We start from the raw sequence: 25,738 nt of genomic DNA, 5'->3' as shown, positions 1-25,738 counted from the left end.
TCTAATATTTCTCTATTAACATAAATGTCATACCTTTTCCTGCTGTCCATCCTATTTGTCTGATGTTATACACAATTTTATAAATATGTACAGGACTCATATCAGGTATTCCCCTGCTACATTCATTCTAATTGATCCTGTAAAAACTTTTTACCACATGTGCAATCTTATAATCAGTATGAATACCACCTCTGTTCTTCCCTGAAAAGAAGCCACTGATCTGGCCTAGCTGGATGAACCCAGTAAATAAATAAATAACATATCTTAGTGTCACACTCTAACTTGCAGCTAAAACTTTTTCTTTTTTTCTTTTTTGTTTTGTTTTGCTTTGTTACTAAAAATATGCATCATTCTCACTGAGCCTGTGCTGAAAAGTGGTTGTTTTTTAGCTCAGTCAAGCTATCCCGATTAACAAATGGAATAACTAAATAAATGGTGAGTATTGCATAATGATGTGGTAGGCATTACATTTGCATTAATAATAATAATAATAATAATAATAATAATAATAATAATCCCTTTTGTTAATCAGATTAGCTAACTGAACTCACTGTCCCTTTTCAGAGGGCTATGGGAACAATGTCTGGTGAAGGGACTTGCTCAAAGTCATACTGTAGGGAAACTAGGCCTGAGGGAATCAAAAGCTGTACCCCTCGCAATCTTTACCTCTGTGCCAGCTGTCAGATTATTGCCTCCTTATTCCTCGTGCATTACGTCTAACATCTGAGATCAGTGCTGAAAAGTAAATTACTCAATTCCGTTTGACCTACTGTTGTTATCTGTTGTGTCCTTAAGCCCTGACAATATTGGACATATGTATTTATCTTACAGAGTTACTCTAACTGACCAGTACAAATCTGCAAACTGTTACTTCATCTTTCTAACTGCAGATTCTTGAGTCTACAGGTTGAGAGATCAGAAAAGAGAGTTGCAGAGGGCTGACCTTTATAGTTCACACTGCAGCAAGATAAAATATGTTTTGGGGCTATTATTCGTATATTAATTCCTTTATTTGATCACAAGCAGATATATGAGGTGTATGCAGTCATACAACTAGCTATAACTGATGGATGTGTGTGTGTGCGTGTGTGTGTGTGTGTGTGTGTGTGTGTGTGTGTGTGTGTGTGTGTGTGTGTGTGTGTGTGTGTGTGTGTGTGTGTGTGTGTGTGTGTGTGTGTGTGTATTTATACAGGGGACATTGTTATTGACGATTCTCAATCATGCCTCATGTTTTGGTCTGATCTTTGCAAAAGTTTTGTTTTTTGAGTACAAAGCTGTGAATTGTAGTAACAAAATAATGGCAGACGTGTGTTTTAGACTTTGTATCCTTGCAAATGCTTATTAATGCAAAACCTGTTATTCTAGCAATTCTTTTAGTATATAAGAATGATATTTTTAAAATCTGTCCCTGATTTGGGTCTTTGTCCCTGGTAGTTCTGTGGCTCGGGATAAGAGCTCATGCTGTCTATATGTATAACAGCAACAGTTTTAAATATAGGATTGTGGCCATTTGTTCTTTCACTTTAATCCCAGTCTAACACCAGAGGATGTGCATAGGAAGTGACTATTATTTTTGGGGGGGTAGGGAAGCAAGCAGTTTTTCCAGCTATGTCTTTTTGTATCCTTGTAAGTATTTATCGTCTTGGTTTATTGGGACATACTGTTTCAGTTAGCTTTGAACATTAAACTTTGGACACAACTTATTTCTTCCTTGAAGGGAAATATTTTTGTCAGCTTTAAATATTTAGTCTCTGACACAACTTAATTTTCCTTGAAGATAATTAAAACTGGATTTCTTTCCTTAGTCAGGATTTTTGTTATGACTATCATTGTATCAAATGGGAAACATCTCTAAAATATGCCTCTCAGTATCTAAAACCCCATCATAATGGGGGGGAGGGGGCTGCATAGTGGCTCCCAGACACACTACTTAACTGTGATATTTCAGCACACTCTTGGCCAGTCATACTTAAGACAAGGTGTGAAAACACAAGATAGAAGTCATCCAGGTGGTGTGAATTCTTAATTGTATGTCTTTAAGTAGTGTAGTCTCAAGTAAAAAAAAACAAAAAAAACAGCCCATACACTCACAATTCCAAGAACTTTAATAATGTAGTTAACAATAGGTTATGCTCTTTTGTCGTGAAACGTCTTCAGAAATATTGAAATAAAATTTAATGTGCAACCAATAAAAACATTAAAACAAGCACCCCCTTACAATTCAACCAATTCTAAATCATCATAAAGCACTTAAAACCAATAAAATCACATATTAACGTGTGCACTGATTTGCAAAGACATACACTATACAATCATATTTCAACTAGTCACACAAATCAAGAAAGGAGATTCACCCAATCTTGTCTCAGTACATCATACCAAATGATAGGGTAGTAGACTTAAAGTTCAACCAAATGAATAAAATCTAAGAAAAGTTGAGGTTTACAAGAATGGAAACTGTAGGATGAATGTTAAATTTTATTTGTTGAGTGGTTCTGAAGATATCTCACAATGAAACTGCTTAACCTGTTGTTAACTATGTTATTAAAGTTCTTGGAACTGTAAGTGAGAATACGGGCTTTTTTAAAAATTTTACTTGAGTTGGATTACGGTTCCAGACCGGTGACTTGCTATTTGTGTGTAGTACTGCAGTCTGTTTATTGCAGTTGTTTCAGAGAAATACGATACACAACAGATAAGAAATGAAGGGACCTGGCCATTCATTACAGATGCATATGAAAAACACTGATCTAATTAATACAGTCAAGAAACATTATACTGAACAACCCCCCCCCAACCAAATTTCTTTAACCGAGAGTAAATTTATTTAACATTTATTTACTAGGAAAGTCTGACTGGGATAGAGCCCATTTTCAGCAGAGGAGTTGGGAGAAATGCTTCAGACACATCTTCGGTATGTGGGAGGAAACCAGAGCACCTGAAGGGAGCCCACATAAATGCAGGGAGGACATGCATGCACAGAAGGCACCCCAGCTGAGAATCAAACCGGAGAACCTGTTGTTATGAGGCAGCAACACTAACCTCTGCACCACTGCCCTGCATGTATTACAATTAAGTATTTTCTGTTTAGGGCAAATACCTCCCCACCGTAACACATTGCTGCTACATCTTTTGAACCAAACATTTATTCTAGTTTCAGGGTAACAAACCCTCTGGGTAAGGGAAAACTTAATTAAAGAAATCAGTCGTGGTCATGCTCAGAATAGTGACTCTTATCCAAATATGCTACTACTATACAAAACAAATCTTATTAGTCCTCAGAGCTTGATAAAATATGTTTCTTTTTTATTGCAGATGCACTTAAGAGTTAAAAAAACAACTGGTAGCACAATGTGTTTTTGATTAAATTCTCACAAGAACACAATCACATCTGCAGCGAAGGAAATGATCTGTGTTTCTGATATTCTGCATCACAGAATCATAAGAAATAGAAAGCAATCAAGTCTTGCAACCATTTATGCCTTATTAGTACCCACCCTCAGACTGGACCTCCTCTCTTGAGCAGGACCGAACCAGTAGAGTCTGGGGTGCATTTCGGAATACCCACCCAATCGTCCGGTTCCCGTTTGAAGGAAGATGCATCAACCTGCTTAATTTGTAGTGGGAGTCTCTTCCTGAGGTGAGGAAGGAACTGTGTACTGAACTTATATCTCCACCTTGCTTTATTTATTTTTCAGTAAAGATTTGACTCACTTGATTTGGTATTTGTGGGATTAATAAATCTGGGAAGAGACAAAAGATCCTGGAATGCTGAATCCCTAATGGTTCATAAGACAAGACTTAGGTCTCCCCTCAGGTAGTCTATAAAAACTGAATAACAGGACAGTGTTTCTTGTCTTTTCTGGTAGCTTAGGGTTTTTAAGGCAGTAAACTTAGGTGGGAACCTCTGGGGTCTTTCTAGTTGATTAGTATGGTTATTGAGATACATCCCAAAGGGGGCATTGTATTCAGCAATTCAATATATTCAGTAATTGGTGTAATCAGTGGTTGAGCTACTTCAGACATGGTTAGCTAACTTGTAAGTACCAGTAAGACCACTGTCATGCTGTTTGGTACAGCACTAAAGATTAAATGTGCCACTATCCTTGTTACTATCAATTTGTTTTGTAACATTTTGCCTACAACCACCTGTCAAGATATTTAGGAATTGTGCTAGAGCCTTCTGTCTCCTTTACTCTTCACATAAACATTCAAGATAACAAAGTACTAGGACAACTTAAAGCTGCCTGTCTGATATGCAATTTCATCATTGCAGAGACCAGATGCTCCACAGCCATCAATGTTCTCATTCCTATGATCGATTACAGACTGCCGCTTATTGTTGAAAACTCAGTTGCTAAAACTACATTATTATAAACCACCAAGAATAAAGTACTGCACTTTGTCAATCCAGGCGACATGGGAGAACAGCATTGCACTAGAATAAAGATTGGTAGGTGGCTTACAGTTTCAGCTGCAAATGTGCAACTGCTTAAAACTGTTACTTACAGGCTTGTTAATACTGTTAATACTGGATACTGTCCACCTTTAAAGATGAGACTTTCTAACAGAGATTATAATTATACTCTTAGAAATACAGACAACATTCAGTCAATCAGTCACGCTTATAAAAAAATGCACCTTCAAGTTGGAACAACCCCCCCCCCCCGAAGAAGTAATACAAGTAGAGGGACTTACTAGCTTCAAACATCAACTAAAAAAATTTAAACCACATGCTATAAGTGCTTCAGACATGAAGACTAGATAGCTTTTATAGGGCAAAGAGCAATGCTAATTTAGCTCCTATCATATTCATATCATCAGCAATTACCTGAGCCTACCTTAAAATTCAAAATGATCTGTTCCTTAACGAAAACTCAGTACTGTGCCATATCTAGAACTATTTTATTAACAATGCCTATGTTGTTTTTATGTAAATAATTTCTATTCTTCCTCCCTAGCTACTAGATCAATTCCCAGCCTACCAGCCTTCAAAGCTTCATTAAAACAGTATCTAAATGACACATGGCTGTGCACCTGCTATACTGGTTAATCTTCACATCTACTTCATATTTATTTCACCCCCCCCCCCCTCCATCCTACACCTTTACTTTTTTACTTTGTACTGTCTATGCTCTTATTTTACACTGTTCTATTATTTATGAATTAATGAAGTGATACCTGCTTGCTCTTATACACTTCTTCTTGAATACCCTTTTACCTCTACTGTTAAACTGCTCTGTATGTTTTTTTGTCCTCAGTCTGAACCTATGCAGTCATACAGTAAAAATATGAATATTATGCCTTAAATTGTTTACACATGTCTATATTTATGTCTGCTTTTATTTTGAACTTATGTGGTGATACTGTAAGATACGAATGTTATGATTATATTGCCTATACATGGGGCTATTTTCCCCAGGCCTCTGCTAAAAATGGGTTCTGTTGACCCAGTCGAACTATCCCGGTAAACAAATGTCAAATAAATAAATAAATTATACATTTAGTTGTATTGTCAGGCCTGCCTGGCCTGGATCATAACTGAAAAGGGTCTTTGGAAAAGTTCACCAACCTGATTAACAAATATTAAATAAATTAATTAATTAATATAATAGGACAATGACATCTTTGGATATAGAAGACATCCCTTTGGCAATCAGGTGCTCTAAGCAGAAGGATTTCCTGACTACTTTCATTACACCATTAGCAAAGAGGGAATTATCACATACAAAGGTTTCCAGCAACATTCTCATTTTGGAGTGGGATGTTACCAGCGCTGTATACCATGGAAGGGATGCTTTACCAAATGCAACCAAATTGCTCTTTTATCATTTAATTTAAGCCTGTTATTAACACATCAGGTGTTGCACGGCTTGGATGTGAGTGGGTGACTTGACAGGGACTACCAGTTTGCAGTAATCTGCAAACTTGGTTAGCCAGAGGTCTTAGTAGGTGGTCTACAGGTCAGAAAAGTAAATGCCAAAGAAGAGGGGTTTCAGCACCTAGCCCTGCAAAATTCTATTGGTTATCATTGAACTCTGATGAGTCACTTGCTATCCACACAGTATATATTCTGTCCCTTAGCCAATTTGCTGTCCATCTTACCACGTAGTGATCTGTTTATAATGCATTTAACTTACTAACCACATTAACTGTGTAACAGCCATTACGTTTATCTTATACACTTGTTATCCAGGTAAGTCAGTAGATACAAATATCCCTTTTGAAGGGCAACCCGAGAACACTGTTTAGTCAAGTGGCTTCCTCAGGATCACACAGTAGGCCAGCAGAGGTGGACAGAATCAGACCATGTACCCTTGACTACAGGAAACATTACGTTGACAATTTAGATCTTTAATCTCAAGCGCTAACTGCCAGACAGTGTTATGAGGTGTCCTTAGAGATCTTAGAGATCTCCTTTTCTGAATTACAACTCCAGTACCATCCCCACTAACACTAGGAATAACACTCAGGCATTACGTACAAATGTCACATTCTTATGTCTGTGCAGTTGGGAGAGGGGCAGATTTATTTTTTAAGGTGCAGTATTATTTTTTGGACTAGAGACAAGCTTAGTCACTGAGAGACAGAGTTTGCAGCTGGGTTTTTCTTGGGAAGGGTTGAAAAAGGATTTATAAATTAAGTGAAAACTTCATTGTGCTAAATAAGAAATTCTGGGGAATTCTATTTGCTTTAAAAATGATTGTGTCAGGTAATGAGTAGGTACGACCACTGCACCTGAGGAATAAAGGAAGTCACCCTTGGTTTCATACATGTTATTTTGGTCAACAAATTACACCACAGCTGCAATGTATGAAATCAAACCCTGCATCTTTTGTATGTGAGGTAAACACCTTAAACAGTATGCCAGCCCTAATCCTCTTTCTTAATGATTCCTCCTGCAACTTTTCATTAGGATCTTACTTTCAGTGCAACAACAGCAAAAAGCACTCTCTATACTAAATCTGAAGATGGCAACACTGAAGATAAAAAAGTGTGCAACCTTTTTCCATATGCAAGAATAAATGTGCATTTTCCATTAAAATTGTCAGTTGTTTGTTTTTTTTTATCTGTTGTTTTAGTAATAATGCTTGGCAGAGGGTCTGGCCATTCTCTGAACCCCTATCATATCTTTATACTGTCATTTTATAAGGATTGGTGTTAGATGGGTTGCCAACCCCCCCCCCCTTTTACAGGCAGCATTACTGAAAATGAAGGTTGCACAAAAGAAACGGGCACTTTTATTGAAAAACGGTACCTGTCAGCTTCATTATAACTGACTGAATCTATAAGGTGCCTCTGGTTATGTTGGGGCGGGCTTAAAGTTACATATACCTGACCCCCATAAGTGGTAGCAGAATGAGAACCTGTGTATTTATGGGTAGGTGAGGTTCTGGATATTTGAAACTAAGGGCAATACAGAGATGGTTTATGAAGCCCATCCTTGTGAGATTTTATAGTACAGTACAGCATCATAAGCAATAAACATGAACTAGGGATACGTCCACCTGTTGAACAGGTGGGGTAAACTGCAGTCATATTTCATGTACAAACATGGTATACTGGCCTGGCAGCAGTTGCATGTAAGACATGGGTAAATCCTAGTGGCCATTGCAGTGCTCAGAATAACATCACCACTGTTGTTCAGTCCTAGTGGCCATTGCAGTGCTCAGAATAACATCACCACTGTTGTTCAGTCCTAGTGGCCATTGCAGTGCTCAGAATAACATCACCACTGTTGTTCAGCTCTGCAACAAGAATAAGACGTGTGCATTCTTTCCTACATGTCGCATTTATATAGGTAAGGTTTTATGCAGGTAGCAGCTCATTTTCACAAGAAATAGTCTGAAACAGCTAGAGGTAGGTATCTTACTCAAGGTCATACAAGTAGCAGTAATGCGATTTGAAGATCCCACCTCAAGCTTCTGGCTGTCTGTTTAAACAAGGTTAAGAAAATAATTTGCAAGGATGTCTGAAGTGCTGCTACCAAGGCAGTGCAGAAATGAAAAAGGGTTGGGTAGGAAAAAAATGTTTTTTAATATGCAAGGTTTCTTCCTTCCCTAGGGTCCTCTTAATCCTAGGGTTAAAGGGGAGGATTTTTCCAAGGTCAACATCAGGTTGTTTTTGAAACCTTTCTAAAGAACAAATAAAAGTATAAATTATTGCTGCTTTAAATTTACTTTACTGATTTGGATCAATGTTTTTTCTCTCAGGAACCTTCTTAGATGGTAATATTTACAGCGTCACTATTCTGCTTTGAAACACAAACAGGAAAAGTACTTTAAAAGTGTATACAGTGGTTGGGTGGATATTCAAAACAGAAATAACCATGGAAACAACACAATATTTGTTTAACTTAACAGTCAGTATTAACATATAAGCTCATTTGGCTGATTTTTACATGATAGCATATCACTTCTTTTCACTTTGACTGGCCTTTGTTCTTACAACTCAGCCAGAGTCATAAAGTTCCTGAAACATATATAAAATTTTCACATTTAAATTAACATTTATGTATGATGGCCAACTGAAACAATTTTTTTAAGGTATGAAATAGCCCAATGTAATTTCAAATATTATATTGTCTGTTTTAGTGAGACTTTTTCTACCTTTTTTCCTGTTACATTTTTGTAAAAGGAAAATGATATGTACAGAAAGTCAGAAAAAAAATATGTTAATAAACCAGCAGAGGCTACCTTTCAGTTTTACTGTACACATTCTGCAGACAGCAACTGGAAGAGCTTCACAGACTGGTCTGTTATGTGTCTTTGCCATCAGATAGAGAGTTTACCTTGGGTTGTCTGCTGTGACACTTAAGCCCATTTGAATCAGTGTATGGTTTGTTGTTTCCTAAAACTGAAACGAGAACATGAAAAGCGTTTCGTACTCTGTGACAGTTTCTCTCACTGCCTTCCACCAGAATAAGCATAAGGGATAACAGGAGGTCTACTACAAACTCTTGAGTCCCAGGTGTTCAAAGATTACTGCTTTGAAGCCGAGGACTCAAGTGTCTTTTAGTTCTGGTAGGCTGTAGCTTGTTCTCAGAATCATATAAGACTTCAGGAAAGCAGCTTTACAAACGGATTATTTATGTTTGAGTGAGATAAGTGTGGCAGATGTGGTGACTAAGTTGGACAGGGTAGAAGTGTAGATTAGGACACCGGTCAGGAAGGAATTTCTGGATTAGAGAGTGGGAAGAGAGATTTAGGATTAGGGAGTGAGAAGGAAGTCATAGGGTTAGGGAGTGGGAAGGAAGATTTTAGGGTGGGAGTGCAGGAAAGGAGCTTTAGGGTTAGAGTAAGTGGTTAGGTAGGGCTATACAGTTTTGTGGGATCAGATGTTGGGAGGGCTAAATAGGTGCAGGAGATTTTATTAGTGGGAGTTAGAGCACTTGCCTTTTCAAACAATGGGCAGAAAGCAAGTGTGTCCCGAGCAAATAGCAGGTGAGCACTTGTAGCAGATCTGGCCAATATGCATAATTTGAGCCTAATTTGTGAAGTTGCTGTGGCTAGTATAATAATAATTTAAACTGTTTTAAGTAACTTTACTTTTTAGGTATAATCACAATTTTTTTATATATTTTATGGTATTGGTTAGATTAAAAAAAAACGATAAACTGCATGTCATCTCTGTATTAATACCATCCTGGCCGAGGGGTTTATAATTGTTTGGTGAATGTCAGTTTGCCAAATATATGAAAACAAACATACAGAACACCTTTTATCAAAACAGAGAGCAAATATTTTCTATAGCAATTATTTTCTATAGGTCTGTGTCCCCTACTCCAAATCAACATGTAGGTTTGCATTCCCTTACACCCACCTATGTATTATAACTAAGTCTGAAGGGGAAAGGAATAGCTTCTTAATGTACTGGAAATCCAGAGAGAGCAAAATGTGATTGTTTTTGCCAGAAATGGGTTGAGTGACGTGACCGAAGTGACCATCATTTCTCCTAAGAATTATACCTCTGCAGATAACAGCAACGCAATCCCCTCTGGGACTTCTTAGTAACATATGAAGGTTATTTTGAAAGAACTGCTCAGACATGCATTTTTATATATATATATATATATATATATATATATATATATATATATATATATATATATATATTAAATCGCAACTTATCCTTCTTTTGCACTGTACCTCTTTTAGGTTCATAGGTAGGTACTAGGCTACCTGCCTGAGGGCATTTATAAGCCTAGCCAGACTGTGTCAGCTTTTGCCGCCCTATTGATTAATTAACTGAGCCTCTGTCAAGAAGAGCCAATGAAGTAATCCCAGGGGTGTACTTTCTGTTACCCATCCACTCGTCAAGGTTTCTCTTGAAGAGTGTTAGTGAGGGGCTCTGCCTAATGTAGTTAGGAATTTTGTTCCAAAGCATAGGGAGTCTCTGTGACAGGAATCTATCCCTCCAGTATGTTCTATTTATTGTTGTGGCGAGGTTTAGCTCACTAGAGTGAGTGGCTCGCAGTGACTTGGATTTCTTTAGGTGGAGCATGCACATCAATTCTGAGTTGGACATGGCTTTGTAAGTCAGGCAGAGATCACCTCTGAGTAAGCGATATGCCACTGAGTACAGCTGGAGTTTTTCCAGTCGGGCTGCATAGGACATATGTTTGAGACCAGTAATCTTCTTGGTGAGGTACTTTTGTGGTCTTTCCAGCTGTTGGTAGTGTCTTGTGAGGTACATCCCAAACAGGGTATTGTACTCTATGATGGGTCTGATGAATGACGAGTAGAGGGGCACTATAACCTCTGTATTTCTAGATGCGAATTCTTTAGTAATTAGAGGGGCTACATAGAAAGATTTCCTAACTACTTTGGCAATATGATTGTCAAAGGAGAGATTACTATCTACCTGGGTCCCCAGATCTCTTATTACCTCTTCTGTATTAAGGGGGCTGCCATCTATGTGGTAATTCATGGGTGTTTTGTTTTTCCCAAACAGGATGACTATGCATTTTTTGACATTTAGCTTGAGACCATGACTTTGACACCAGGTGTCTGTCTCAGTAAGGCCCTTTTGGGGAATGTCCCTGTCAGCCGGAGAGTCAATTATGGCTCCCAGTTTGCAGTCATTGGCGAACTTGGTTAGCCATAGTCCTCCTGTGTTTGCCTGTACTTCTGAGAAGTATATGCCGAACAGTAGGGATCCGTGGACCGAGCCTTGTGGGATACCACTTGTGACTGGTTTAGAGTCAGACCTGGAGCCTGCAATTCTTACCATCTGAGTTCTGTCTGTAAGCCAGTTGGCAAACCATCTCGTGATGTAGGGGTTTATGTTCAGGCTGGTGAGTTTTTCTATAACTCCCGAGTGAGGAATGGTGTCAAAAGTCTTGGCGAGGTCAAGGTAGGCTGTGTGAACTACCTTCCTCTCATCTATGGCCTTGATGACTGTCTCGAAGAAGTCAACCAGGTTTAGTAGGCATGATCTGCCCTTAACAAAGCCGAACTGGGTTGGGTCAAGTGTTTGGAGGTTTCCAATGTCTTTGTTAATGAGTTCCATGATGATGCGCTCCATAGCCTTGCAGACCAGGCTAGTCAGGCTTATAGTTAACAGGGTCAGTTGTGGCCCCTCCTTTGTGGAGTGGAATAACCGTTGCTGTGCACCATTCTATGGGCATGTAGCCTGTGGAGAGGCTGAGGTTGAACAGTGTGTTTAGGTGGGGGGTTAGTTCGTTCTGTAGTTTGTGCAAGATGCAGCTTGGGACACCATCTGGCTTCATTGACGCTGTGCTTTTGGCTTTTGAAAGGGCTGTTTTCACCTGTGTGTCTGTGATTTCTGGGACACTACACTTTTCCAGTATTGTTGTGGGCCCTTTTGGGGGTGAGAGGGGGGTGAAATTTGCACTGAATCTATCTGCCAGGATGTTGGCAATATCAGTAGGTTCAGTATATTTTGTGCTATTTTGTACTACCTCAGAGCATATCTGTGAGTTGCCACTTAGATTCTTGACATAGCTAAAGATGCCTTGATGACTGCCTCGAAGAAGTCAACCAGGTTTAGTAGGCATGATCTGCCCTTAACAAAGCCAAACTGGGTTGGGTCAAGTTTTTGGAGGTTTCCAATGTCTTTGTTAATGAGTTCCATGATGATGCGCTCCATAGCCTTGCAGACCAAGAAGCGCTGGACCTGGGAGTTTGTACTTGAGTAGTTTTCCCAGTTAACAGTAGGGTAATTGAAATCACCCAATAACAGGGTGTTCGATAGGACCGTCATGTTTTCCAGTGTCTCCAGAAAGGCGGAGTGGTCATCCTGGGTCATGGAGGGTGATCTGTAGCAGGCCACAATTTCTTTCGAATCCTTGGCTATTTTTCTTTCGAAGTTAGCCTTGGAGGATTTTATGAGGGACCTTAGTTTCTTACTGATACTGATCAGGGCTGTCTTTCCTTCTTGGGATTTGCTTTATTCTGAACTAGTTTCTTCCTTCTATTGTATAGCCTGTTTATAGCAGGGGTCCACCAGACTGGTTTCCTTCTCTTAGGGGAGTGAGTCTTGGTTTTGCTAGGGATGGCACGATCCTTGCAGAGTGCATTTGTAAAGGTTCCTGCATCTGGGACACTGTTATTCTTTAGCGTGGGGCTGTGAAACTTACCACCTCTGTCTTAAGTAAGGTGAAGTTTGCTATAGAAAAGTTTTTCACTGTGTTTTCCTTGGTTGGAGGCGGTGGTGTGGTGTGGACATCCAGAGTGATTATTTTATGGTCTGATCTAACCAGTGACGGGTTGACCTCTGGTGTGGAACACCTGTTGCCCATGTTGGTGATGACCAGGTCCAATATGTTTCCACCTCTGGTAGGGGAGTTTACCAGCTGATCCAGGGCATTTGAGTTGATAAATTCCAGGAAGCGCTGGACCTGGGAGTTTGTACTTGAGTAGTTTTCCCAGTTAACAGTAGGGTAATTGAAATCACCCAATAACAGGGTGTTCGGTAGGACCGTCATGTTTTTCATTGTCTCCAGAAAGGCGGAGTGGTCATCCTGGGTCATGGAGGGTGATCTGTAGCAGGCCACAATTTGCATTGCAGATTTGCCTGATGTTAGTTGCACATGGATGATCTTGGAGGTATCATGCTGCGCCACTAATGTAGAGGTAAACCCACTCAGAATGGAGTGGGTGGTTATTCGGGCTATGCCTTTAACATCATTGACATGTAGTGCCATCTGCATTTCTGCTGCTGTACTCTGAAATTCTATGTCCAATTACATCAAGGTTTGTCCCATTGCTGTGACCTTCAAGAAAGAAAATAAAAGCCTGTGCTTAACAAGGTCTCTTCTTATTAATTTTGTAAATAATGTATGATTTGAATTTGTTTTATTTCATAGTACCAAGAGATTAAGAAAAGCATTTCATCAATCAGATTTGCCCCGTGATACTGCCCTTTTCTCCTTCAACCTGCCCTAGTCCTCTCTGTTCAGATTGCTCCTGATGTCTCCTACCTTCTGAGGGGGTGGTTTTGACATAATTGTTAAGATTTTTACCTTACAAAGTACAGGACTTGATCTTGCCCTCTGGTTATTACCTAACCTCATAACAGTCTGTGGACTGATAGCCTAGTGTTCACCTATGAACCATGGATGCTGCAGTTTACTGTAATTATAAACAGTTACAGTTTCTTTGCATATTTGTCTCTGTCTATATGCACACAAATTCTGTCTCATTGGTGTATGGTGCATGCAGATAAACACCATTTATTGCGCCATGTCCAGTCTGCCTCATGTGTTCCATTGCAGCTAGAGCTCCGTGTCAAGTTAAAAACCTTGATTCTTTTAAGGGACGGTGATGAGAGTTACAGGTATGGATATCTCTCTGCTATCATATATAAAGGGGATGAGAGAGGAGGGAATTTTTATTGTGCAGTCTTTAGCATTTTCATGGAAATGTTCACGTGTGTAATGTGCCATGTCACCAACAAAGACAGTTGCAGTTTTATGCTCCCTTACATGCATTTCCTTCTGGATAATGGCTGTGCATATCTGAGCTCAGTCTGGATTGAATTCTTCTTCTTCTTCTCAGGATGTTTAGCCATTGCCAGATGGTGCACATGTTGCTGGAGATTGCTGTGCCTACAGCATGTTCTCAGGATGTTTAGCCATTGCCAGATGGTGCACATGTTGCTGGAGATTGCTGTGCCTACAACATGTTCTCAGGATGTTTAGCCATTGCCAGATGGTGCACATGTTGCTGGAGATTGCTGCGCCTACGGCATGTTCTCAGGATCTTTAGCCATTGCCAGATGGTGCACATGTTGCTGGAGATTGCTGCACCTACGGCACGTTCTCAGGATGTTTAGCCATCGCCAGATGGTGCACATGTTGCAGGAGATTGCTGCACCTACGGCATGTTCTCAGGATGTTTAGCCATTGCCAGATGGTGCACATGTTGCTGGAGATTGCTGCGCCTATGGCATGGAAGTAGAGCAGAGTATTGGCCTCTCATTCCTTCCCAGCAGTTAACCTTCTCAGACCTAAGTTACTACTTCATCTCCAGTTCACAGTGCTGCTAACAGATGGTGTCTTTCTGACCAGTGGGTCAACATTAAGTAAACTCATCCAGAAGCAGTAGTCTGATTTATACTAATGATAGTACGCTTTCTGATATGCTTCAGAACTCTTTCCAGGCTTACCTGGGAACTGCAGGCTAAGGTAAACACTGGCAACACATGGCTTCTATTGAGTAAGCTCTTTTTTAAAGCAAATAAACATTTTTCTGCTCATAATTCAGCATAAAACACATGGCAAGAAAAGACTCCATATCAGTAGGCCTTTAGAGTCTTCTTTTGTCAAAACATGAGTTTTTGTACTTGACTCTGTCTTTACATTCACATTATGTATACTTCACGCAGCAGTTTTCAGCAGTTCCAGCCATGAAAAGTTTTTTTAAGCACAGATGTGCCATTACAGTATTGTGGTAGAGCGTTACTCAGTGCTGGAAGTGATAGCCAAGATGTACAGGAACTCTTCACCTGAGAAAATATAAAAAAGGCTTAATGAAGAGTTTTTAGTAAAAAAGAAATACTGAGTCACAACATTCCTCTTAAACAATACCAAAGTTATTTATTTGAAATTGTGTAGCACTGATGGAGTTTCTGATTTAAACATGTAATTTAACTCTACAGCTGCAAAAATTACAGAATGTTAACAATTAGCACCCATTCTTCGTCCATGTTCCATCTGAAGTCCATTTAAATGTTCCATCTTCTCCCCGAATAAAAACGTAGTAAAACAAAACCTTGAAACCATGGCTAGCTGCTATCTCTATGGCTAGCTTAGTGGTCATAGGCATCCTGAGGCAATGTAACAATTGTCTCGTATACTGACAACCACTTAAATCCTGAAACAAAAAAACACAGTGTGTGAGAAATGTAGTTATGCCATGAAAATTGAGACCCTGCTCTCTCATACTGGCAAATCATATGATAAACAGGTTCTCAACACATGCATATCATTTCCTTTGCCAAATAAGGTCTTGACACATAAACCCACACATGCAAAGGTACTCACAAGTAATGTATCAAAACCTCAGAGGCCTCCCATATGCTGCCCTCAGAAACCACATGCAAACAAAACCAACTCAGCAGCAACCCCTATGTATAAGAATACACATCAGAGTTTCCACAAGCAAACCCCTAAGAAGAAAAACCCCACATCCAAACATTTTGATCATAGGAGACTCCATAGTGAGACACACAGATGCCCCCCTCAGCAAGTTGGATAAAAAGAAGGTTGCACTCAGTTGCCTGTCAGGGGCCAGGATTCACCAGATCACACAGGCACTCAGGTCACACAACCACAAGTACCAGTATGACACAGTCATTCTCCAGGCAACCTGTAATTGGTTCATCTCCCAAGCCCCTGCTTACACTTATCAAGGGCAATGGAACTTGTCAGAGATTTGGGATGCGTGGCTAGGCTTAAAAAGGTCCTTGTGGTCATTAGCCTAGTAAACATCCATAAACCTATGAACCTATATGAGTGTGAATTACCTGAGATGTACCTCCCTACACTATATAGAGAGACATAATAGACCTCTTTGAATACATGTCACAAGATGGTATGAGCCTTGCATTGAGTAGCATTCTACCCTCATCAAGAATGATATTACAATACAAACAGAAAATTATTTACTTTTGTAACTGGCTTAGCTACTGTGTCATTCCAGGGAATCCCTGGGACAACATGATCAACAGACCATGCTGCTTTGCCAGAGATTGCTCATACCTGTCACCTCCAGGATTTCAAATACTGGCCAAGGCATTAGCCACCCCATAGTGCTTTAGGCAGTACCAAATCAATAGACCTGCTAGTTTAACACATTCGTATAATGACAAGCTGAAGGCACTACTGCTCAGTGCTAGCAGTCTTAACAAGAAACGGAACTCCCTGGAAGTTCTCCTCACCCTGGAGAATGCTGATACCCGTGCAGTTACAGAGATGTGATTCAAGGCTGTAGAAAGCACCTCAGCAGTACAAGGCTACAATGCTCATTATACATTCAGATCATCCCCTGAACATGGAAAAAAAAATGAAAGGAGAAGGTGCTTACACTTACATAAAAAAAAAAAATCACACCTCCATACTGGTCAAGCAGGATGACTCACTTGAGCTAGTCCATGTTCAGCTGACCATAGGCAAAATCCCCCATCATTTCATTCTTTGCTACAGATCCTCAACCATGAACCATGTAAACCACTCTGCGTACTTCAGGTTACAAGAATCACTTACCATTCAGCCCAACACACACTCCCCATGAGTGATTTTAACTACCTCTCCATAAACTGAGAAACATATACAACCCATAACATGCAGGCCGTGAGATTCCTGGCCTTTGTTAATGTAAACGGTCTGGAAAAGCTAGTCTGCACTCCCATTAGGGGCTCAAATATTACTGACATAGTACTCACCAACATGGTGGATCATTGCACCCCCCATGCCCAATGTAATGTCCTCATCGGTAATATCATATCATAAATCAATCTCCTTTGAAATAAATGTAACAGTGGAAATGCCATTAAAACCTAAAATCCTAAAGAATTTTTACAAGGCAAATTATCTTCTATTAAGTAACAGCATAGGTAATTTTAAATCTCCCCCTAACCCCCAAAACATGAAGTTCTATGCAGAAGTATATACAAATGCCCTGTACAGCCACTTAAACAACTGCATAGAAACGGCAGTACCTGACCAAAATAAACCCAGATCTAGCCAGAAAAACAATCCACTCTGGTGGACCCCTGGCATAAATAGACTATATAAGAGAAGGAAGTCATTCCTGTCTAAAAGTAAGCAGGATGCACAACAGAGAAACAATCCCTCAATTGTCTCAACAGGCAAATCAGGGAACTAGTCAAGTCTTCAAAAGCTAAATACAAGACTGAAATAGCCTCCCAAGAAAAAAGGTTAATGACAAATAATTTTTTAGTTATGTCCGAAATCTTAAGGGAAACACTAAATAATGTGCTGAGATGGCTGTAGATGGCACTAGCCATGCTCAGCCAGAAGAAATAGCAGCCTGCTGGACAATAAATTTAGCTCAAATTTCACCCCCTCATCACCTCTGGTCACCCCTCATGAAATAAGCCCCTACCATTATTTTGCCTGTTATCACAAAAGACCAGGTTGTCACTGCACTCTCTAAAGCTGTAAACATGGCATTAATAGGCCCTGATGGAATTCCAGGGTCTCTATGAAATAGCTTGAAACATGACCTAGCAGACCTATTTGGATCTCTGTTTATCCACACTCACCAGACAGGCTTTGTCCCAGTAGAGTGCAGGACCGCAACAGTCATCCCTCTGCACAAGGAGGGTGACCATCAACTGACCCAGGAAACTACCAACCCATAAGTCCATCTAGCCTCACATGTAAGGCTATGGAAAGGATAGTCATGGCCTTGATTAACAACAACACAGAAAATCTCCAGACTTTAGACCTGACCAAGTTCAGCTTTGTGAAGGGCAGCTGCTGCCTGGTCAGTCTGATGGACTTTATGAGAAGATCACCAAAACCATGGATGATGATAAGACAGTGCAAACAGTGATTTGGCCAAGGCATTTGACACAATACCTCACTCGGGTATTGTACATAAACTCACAAAATTGGGCATAAATCTCTACATCAACTGATAGATAGCCAAATGTCTAGGATAGTACACATGTTGTTAGAGTTGGGGAATTCACATCCAGCAAGAGTCCAATCACCAGTGAAGTACCACAGGGCTCAGTGCTGGGCCACCTCTTCTTTGGAAAGTACTTTCAGAAGTCAAGACAAATGTAGATGGTCTTTGGCTGACCAAGTTTGCTACTGACTGCAAGTTGGGGGCAATCACTGACTCCCCAAATGATGTTAGTATCCTACAGAAAGGTCTTACATAGACTAATGAATGGTGTCAGAGCAATGCCCTCAAACTAAATGTGAAGTATATAATAGTACCCTTTGGGAAATCAAATACCCCTACAAATTATAAAACTTATAGCTCTCCCCTAACAGTGGACCTAGTAGTGAGAGATCTGGGTACTCAGATAGTAATCTGAACTTTGATGCTACACGTGTCTACAGTGATGAGGAAACCCTTCCATGAGGCTCAGCTTATAAGTAAGGGCATGGCATCCAGATCAAAGGATGTCATAGGGCCACTGTACTTTGCCCTTGTCAGGCCATTAATCAAGTACAGTGTACCCTTTGGCATGTACCTCATCAGGCATCTGTAACAGATGGAGCATTCTCAGAGGTTTCTCACCAACAAATACAGGGTATAACCAACATATCATATGCGAATGGATTAAAAGCCCTATCACTGTATTCAGCTTCCTACCAAATGTTTTAGGGTGATCTGTCCTTGACCTACAAGGCAGTCTCTGACACAACACTGTTGGAAATGTTGCATATTCACAAAACTAACAGCACAAGGGTTATCCTCTTTAAAGGTATGTCTGATCTCTGACATGAATGGATCATGCTGGAGAGACGTATATATGTCCCAGAGATTGCCCATCTTTTGGAATAGGCTTTCTATTCACTTAAAGCAGAGCCCTTCCCTGACTGTCTTCAAGTGCAATCTGGACCAATGGATGAGAAATCACAAATTCACTCCTGACGTGGCACCCATGTCCCTTAAAGACAGAGGCAGTTTGTAAAAATTGTCAAAACCCAGCTTGCTGACTATTCTTATCTTTCCTCTAGGGAAACAAAATTGGGTAAGATGTGAGTAAAACTGGTTAGGCTTGTAAGGACTCTTGAGCCTTTATCCTAGTAGTCTCCTATGAACTGCTAAAATGAGGGAAGTGCACAATGCAGTACTTACAATGATTTCAGAAGTTCATATCAGACATCAGCTGAAAGAAGAAGTTATGCCATTTCTTTCATAAAAGAAGCAGACAATCTCTTGTTATTGTATGTTCCTGCTCACTTTCTTCACTGTGTTTTCCAAGGGTCTATATTAGAAGCTCAAAAGCTTAAAAGAGTGAAAGCTCTTTTATCGAACTGTAAATATCAAAACCACTAAAGGACGAAAACACAGAACAACGATTTTTTTTCCCCAGGGAAAAAAGTCGCTGCTCCACAACCCCCCCCCCAAAAAAAAATGCAAACACAAGATAAAGTGGGGGGCTTCAACCCCCACACTACCGATGTGGGGGACTGTGCCCCTCACAAACCCCCTACTTAAATCTACCAACTCCAAGATTGCACCACAGTGAAAAAAATGGCAAAGTCCCAAAAACGGCCCAATGATTTTTTTCCCTGGGAAAAAAAATCGCTGTTCTGTGTTTTCGCTGTTTAATGGTTTCGATATTTACAACTCAATAAAAGAGTGTTTGCTCTTTTAAGCGTTCGAACTTATGATATAGACACGTTTTCCAACTCCAGTCTGACTACTTTATCATGGACTGTACCTTCAGAGTCCATTACACCTCCTACAGATTAATTCTTTGCCTTAGACTAACCCAGTCATATGTTCTTTGTAGAACAACATAACAACCAAATCACGCTGTCAGTGGTCTATATACAGTATAATCTGGCATCATGTATACCAGGTTATACTTCTAGGGAGAATTTTCCTCTGTGGTCTGATCCTGCATAAGTTTAAGTGCTTGCTAAACCAGTACTCCATCGGTAATGCCTAACGCATTCTGATCCTGCATAAGTTTAAGTGCTTGCTAAACCAGTACTCCATCGGTAATGCCTAACGCATTCTGATGCTGCATAAGTTTAAGTGCTTGCTAAACCAGTACTCCATCGGTAATGCCTAACGCATTCTGATCCTGCATAAGTTTAAGTGCTTGCTAAACCAGTACTCCATCGGTAATGCCTAACGCATTCTGATCCTGCATAAGTTTAAGTGCTTGCTAAACCAGTACTCCATCGGTAATGCCTAACGCATTCTGATCCTGCATAAGTTTAAGTGCTTGCTAAACCAGTACTCCATCGGTAATGCCTAACGCATTCTACTAGATTGCTTTTCACTGCTGTACCTGCACTAATGAGGCGGCATATTCTACTAATAATAAGCAAGCAAACAAAAGGTATGTTGCATAGTCAAATAGCCTCCATTTCGTTCTATAATTCAGTTATTATAAGAAAGCTATCATCATATGGTCTGTGTTCAGTTGCTACAGTTTTCCACTTACTGTTAATTTTAACAACACACTGCTCTTGGGCCCAGTGTGTCTGCAAACATCTGCAGCTAAATGATTTTTTCTTGGCTACTGAAAGAGGACAACAGCTCTTGATCTTAAAGCAGGAAGTGAGGGCCCCACCGCTTTAAAATCGCTTATGTTTCACAATGCCACTGAAAGAAAGACCCCACCTTATTGGAAAAAACAAGCCTTTTCCTTCTTTTTTTTTTTTTGTTTTTACACAGAGTACCGCATGTCCAACGTTATCCTGTGGGAAGGTGTATTTTCTCATTTTTATGTTTTTTTTCACTATATATTTCTGACTTAATCGGAAGAGGTGGGGTGATTGTATTTTCCTCAGTTCTCATTTAGAGTGTTGTTTTGGGATGTAGAGTTTCCACATAGTCCATTTTACTGTTCTACCAGTAGGAAAAAAATGTGTTTAATAATTTTTTAATGTTTATTTTTTTTAAGTCAGTCTGGAAGCATTGCAGTTAACACTTTTAGTGAGAAAACAAGAGTCATCAAACTAGGATTGTTTTATAGTATGGCATTTAAGTCACGTTTATAGCCCTTAAATCAGATGGCCATTTGCATTAACACTGTGCACAATGCAGTACTTACAACGAAAAGTTTTGTATGCACATGGAAATAATTTAGGTGATACTGTGCAGGACTTTCCTTGTTAACAACTGAAGTAGTGACAAGCACTTCCTTAGCGTACTTAATATGGACGGATGGTACATTTGATGTACATTTATGTATTGTTGTTGACAGTGGCCAGATCAGTAAACAGAAATTACTTGAAGCAATTCTTAAAGCAGAATTTGCTTTACATGTTGGTGGAAGTTTAAGATGGATACAGCAATGGTAGTGATTTAATGTTCCTGACCTTTTACAGTCACATGCCTCTGAATTGGTACCCTGCTATTTTAGGAAACGGCTGCATAACATGTTGTTGCTACAGCACCTCTCTTCATAGACAGAAAAGCCTATTCCAGGAGGACAGTAGCTTTCTTTAACACAATAACTGCCCTTTGTTAAGAATATGTGTTGTCTGCTGTGTATGCTGACCTGAAACTATGTTATTATAATATATTACAATATTATTTACTTTCAGCAACTCAGGTGTTGTGCTGGCAGAAATTAAAGTAAAAGAAAGTGATATATTCTGCAAGGCTGGTTTTGATTACTGGCTTTATCAACATTAAGTAACCTCTAAAAACTTGACCATCCCTGACCAAGTATAGGCATCAAGGGCTGCTGAGCCTGTGGATATGATTTAAACAATGCAACTTGGATTTAACTTTTGTAAGAACTGTTGGATTTTTAAATGCAGAGTGAGCACTTGAATTTAAGAAAATGCTTACTATATGTGTATGTTGTTGTTTGATTGTAACTATGCTTAACTAGCTTCTAATTTTTAAACACCATGTTGTAACTCAGGTTAAATGTATAAAGAGGACTTAAATTTTACCAGACATTAAGATAACCAAACTGCCAATATGCTTGAATTTGTCTGTATTAGCAAAGGTTTTCTCTTTGGGCCTATAATGAACAATGGTCAGGTTACTCATTTAATAAAATGCATTAAAATAAATAAATAAACCCAAGAGTGGCTATTCATACCATGAAGTTTGTTGTTCATTAGACTGTGTTAAACACTTGTATTCTTCATTGACCTAGTTTGCAAGTTTTGTAGCATTTGCTGGGGTCCTTACAACTCCAATTCCCTGACAGACAGACAAGCTAGCCAGTCACAGTGGCAAGTTACTCACCTCCATACAAAAACATGAATTAAATGTTTTTTGCAAGGGACCCACACTCCCTTACGTGTGCGTGTGTGTGTGTGTGTGTGTATGTATATATATATATATATATATATATATATATATATATATATATATATATATATACTTACTCCATAGTTGTGCATCCACAAGAAAAAGGCAAACTCCCAGTAAGTGCTGTCATATTCCCAGTAAGTGCTGTCATTGTCTCATTAAACACTTACTGGGACACTCTGATGAGTGGTGATGTTGTTAACCTGCACTTCCTAGGCCTGTGCGCAAGCCAGCATGTTGCTGCGAATAAAACAATGACATGTAACAATAAATGCCATAGAAAAGATTAATGGGATCATAGCAGGATTGCTAGACTATTGGCCTTGAGGCCCTTATAAGCCTAGCCAAAACTTTAGCCTATGTTTAGACAAGTCGGCACCCAATGCCCCTGTCCAAAATCCCAGAGGTGTATTTTCTGTTTTCCATCCAGTTATCCAGGTTGTGCTTAAAAAGGGGTAAAAAGGTAATATAATTTCCCTGCCATTTTCTGGAAGAGACTTAAATCAAGCATTTTTTTCTTTGTAATATCATTTACAGTTTCTTTTCTTCCTTTACCTAACACACATCATCCTTCAGTGGTTCCTCACTAAAAGAAAGCAGGGCGTAAGTAAAATCTCCTATGTAGACCACCTCAAGGTCCTATCCCTGTATTCTGTCTCCTACAGGCTTTTGAGAGGAAATCTATGCCTGGCATACAGGGCATTGTCAGACCACACTCTGATGGACCTCCTGCATATCCAGAAAACAAACAGCACCAGAATTACCCGTTCTAAAGACTTAAACCTTGCCTATGAGATAGGTATGTATTTCAGAGACTATCCCATCTATGGATCAGGCTGTCCATCCATGTGAAGCAGAGTTTGTCCCTAACCCAATTCAAACGCAATTTGGACATCATCATCAGCCCCCCTTTTCCCATTTTTCTACATGGGGTTACGGTATCATGTTAACTGTTGCCATATCTCTCTCGATTCAGTGCCACACTCCTCCCTTCCTCAACACTCATGCCTGACTGTCACAGATCTTCTTTCACACAGTCCATCCACCTCTTTCCTGGATGTTCTCACTTCCTCTTACCTTCTTCCTGGCTGTCCCAAAGCTTCCTCACCAGATTGTCTTCTGCTTTTCTACACGTGCCCAAATCACCGTAATCTGATCTCTTTGATCTTTTCTGCAGTTGGAGCTACTTTGGCTTCTGCTCTTATGTACTCATTTCTTCGTCTGTCCCACAGTGTGCATCTTATCACCTTTCTCAGGCACTTAATTTCCATCACCTCTAGCTTCTTCATCTGTTCTGCCTTTACTGCCCAGGTTTCTGTACCATACAGTAGTACTGGTCGCACCACTGTCATGTACACCTTACCTTTCAGCTTCTTTGGCATTTTTCTGTCATAGAATACACCTGATACTCTATGCCAGTTGGTTGCAGCCCCTGTGAGTCTACCTTTGACCTCTTAATGCAGTCTACTCTTCTCCTCAACCATCCCTCCCATATACTTGAAGCTGTTTACCTTTTCCACTGTCTTCCCTTCTATCTCTGTTCTTCTGATTTCCCATATTTGCTGCCATTACCACCGTCTTATCTGTGCTTAGTTTCATCCCATGTGCCTTCAGATTTGCATTCCATTCTCCTATCCTTTGCTGAAGTTCTAGCTCAGAGTCTGCCTGTATGGCCACATTGTCTGCATACAGCAGCTTTGTTGATGCATCCCCTCCAACCTGTTTGCTAATGTAGTCCATCACCAGCATGAACAGCAGTGGGCTCAGAGCTGAACCCTGATGTACACCCACACCCACTGGGAACCCCTCTGTGAGGCTGAACACTGTGTGTACTTGAGTCATTGGGTCCTTGTACATAGCCAATTGGGCAATTGAATGGGAAACCGGAAATTCATCCCTGGTTTGGCACCCATGTCTCTAATGGACACAGGTATCCTGTGGAAGGTTGGCATAATGGTTAAGGTGTTTGCTTAAAGACACAAGGTGCAGGGTTTGATTAATGAATGACTTTTATCCTATGTATTGTATCTGTAACAGTGCTTTAACTTGGTTAATGTAACAGTTTTTCTGTATGTATGTATGGAGCTTTTCTCCCCGGGCCTCCGCTGAAAATGGACAAGTATCCAGTCGGACTATCCCGGCCAAAAAATGTAAAGTAAAAATAAATAAGTAATTCTCACATGGGGTAATTGGCTAGGCTTAAGCTAGTACTGACCTATGAACCTGTAAATGGCTCATCTCCCAGGTCCATGCTTACATTTATCAAGGGTATCAGAACTTTTCAGAGATATGGGTTGCATGGCTTAGCTTAAAAAGGCTCTTGTGTTTATTAGCCTAGTAAACACCTATGAATAAGGAAAATAATTTATTTTTCACACTCCTTTAAATAGAAAGTCAACAAATTCTTAATATTTTGTCTGAATTATCTATCTTGTTACAAGTTGAACTTCACCCTCTACTGCCACTTTCATTTAGTGGCATTGCCCCTGTTCTTCAGTGCATTTTTTGCACATATGCAATGATATTTTTTCTTCATTTTAGTTTATTTTTCTATTTATAATGCCTTGATGTTTAATTCTATATATTAGGTATTTATTAGGCATTAGAGTAATTTTAGACATTTGCATGTGGCACTCATAATTTCCCCTCAATTTTCCCACAATCTTTTTTCAACTGAATTTTTTTTAACCATAACAGCAGTCTATGTTTTTCCATTATCAATTTGTTTGAGTTGTGTCCCGCGGGAAAATGCCAGCTCACAGCCTGCCTCTCTGCCCAGTGGATAAGTATGCCAGCTCACAGCCTGCCTCTCTGCCCAGTGGATAAGTTATACAGAGTACCTGTTCAGTGCCTGATGATCTACTTAATCAGAGTTTATTTGTTTACACTTTGTTGACTTGGTTAATACCACTAGGCCAAAGGCCTCTTTTCAAGGGAGACCTGAGGTGGTATTCATGCTGATTTAGGGAAATTGGCCAGGGTACTTCCTCTACTCATTTCAATAAGTGCCATGAAATATTTTGCTTCCAGCTGCACTACCACCAAGCCATGCAGATGAAGCCTTGTTTAACCTCTCATCCGAAGGATGTTGTACTTATGCTGTATCACCATGTCAGTAATGGAAAATTAATCCAACTGTTTGGTGTGGGAATAGAACCCACAGTCAGAGTAGTGACAAAGAACATTAATATTTCCAAATACTTCATAACTGAGAGTATATTAACTTACTGTATTCTTTGTTAACCTAACACTCAGTAAAGAGCCGTGCTACTGCT

Source organism: Protopterus annectens, chromosome 2.part1 (assembly GCF_019279795.1).
Source record: "Protopterus annectens isolate FY-2018-M chromosome 2.part1, PAN1.0, whole genome shotgun sequence".
In the NCBI taxonomy this organism is placed as follows: Eukaryota; Metazoa; Chordata; order Ceratodontiformes; family Protopteridae; genus Protopterus; species Protopterus annectens.
This window is presented reverse-complemented; position numbering follows the sequence as displayed.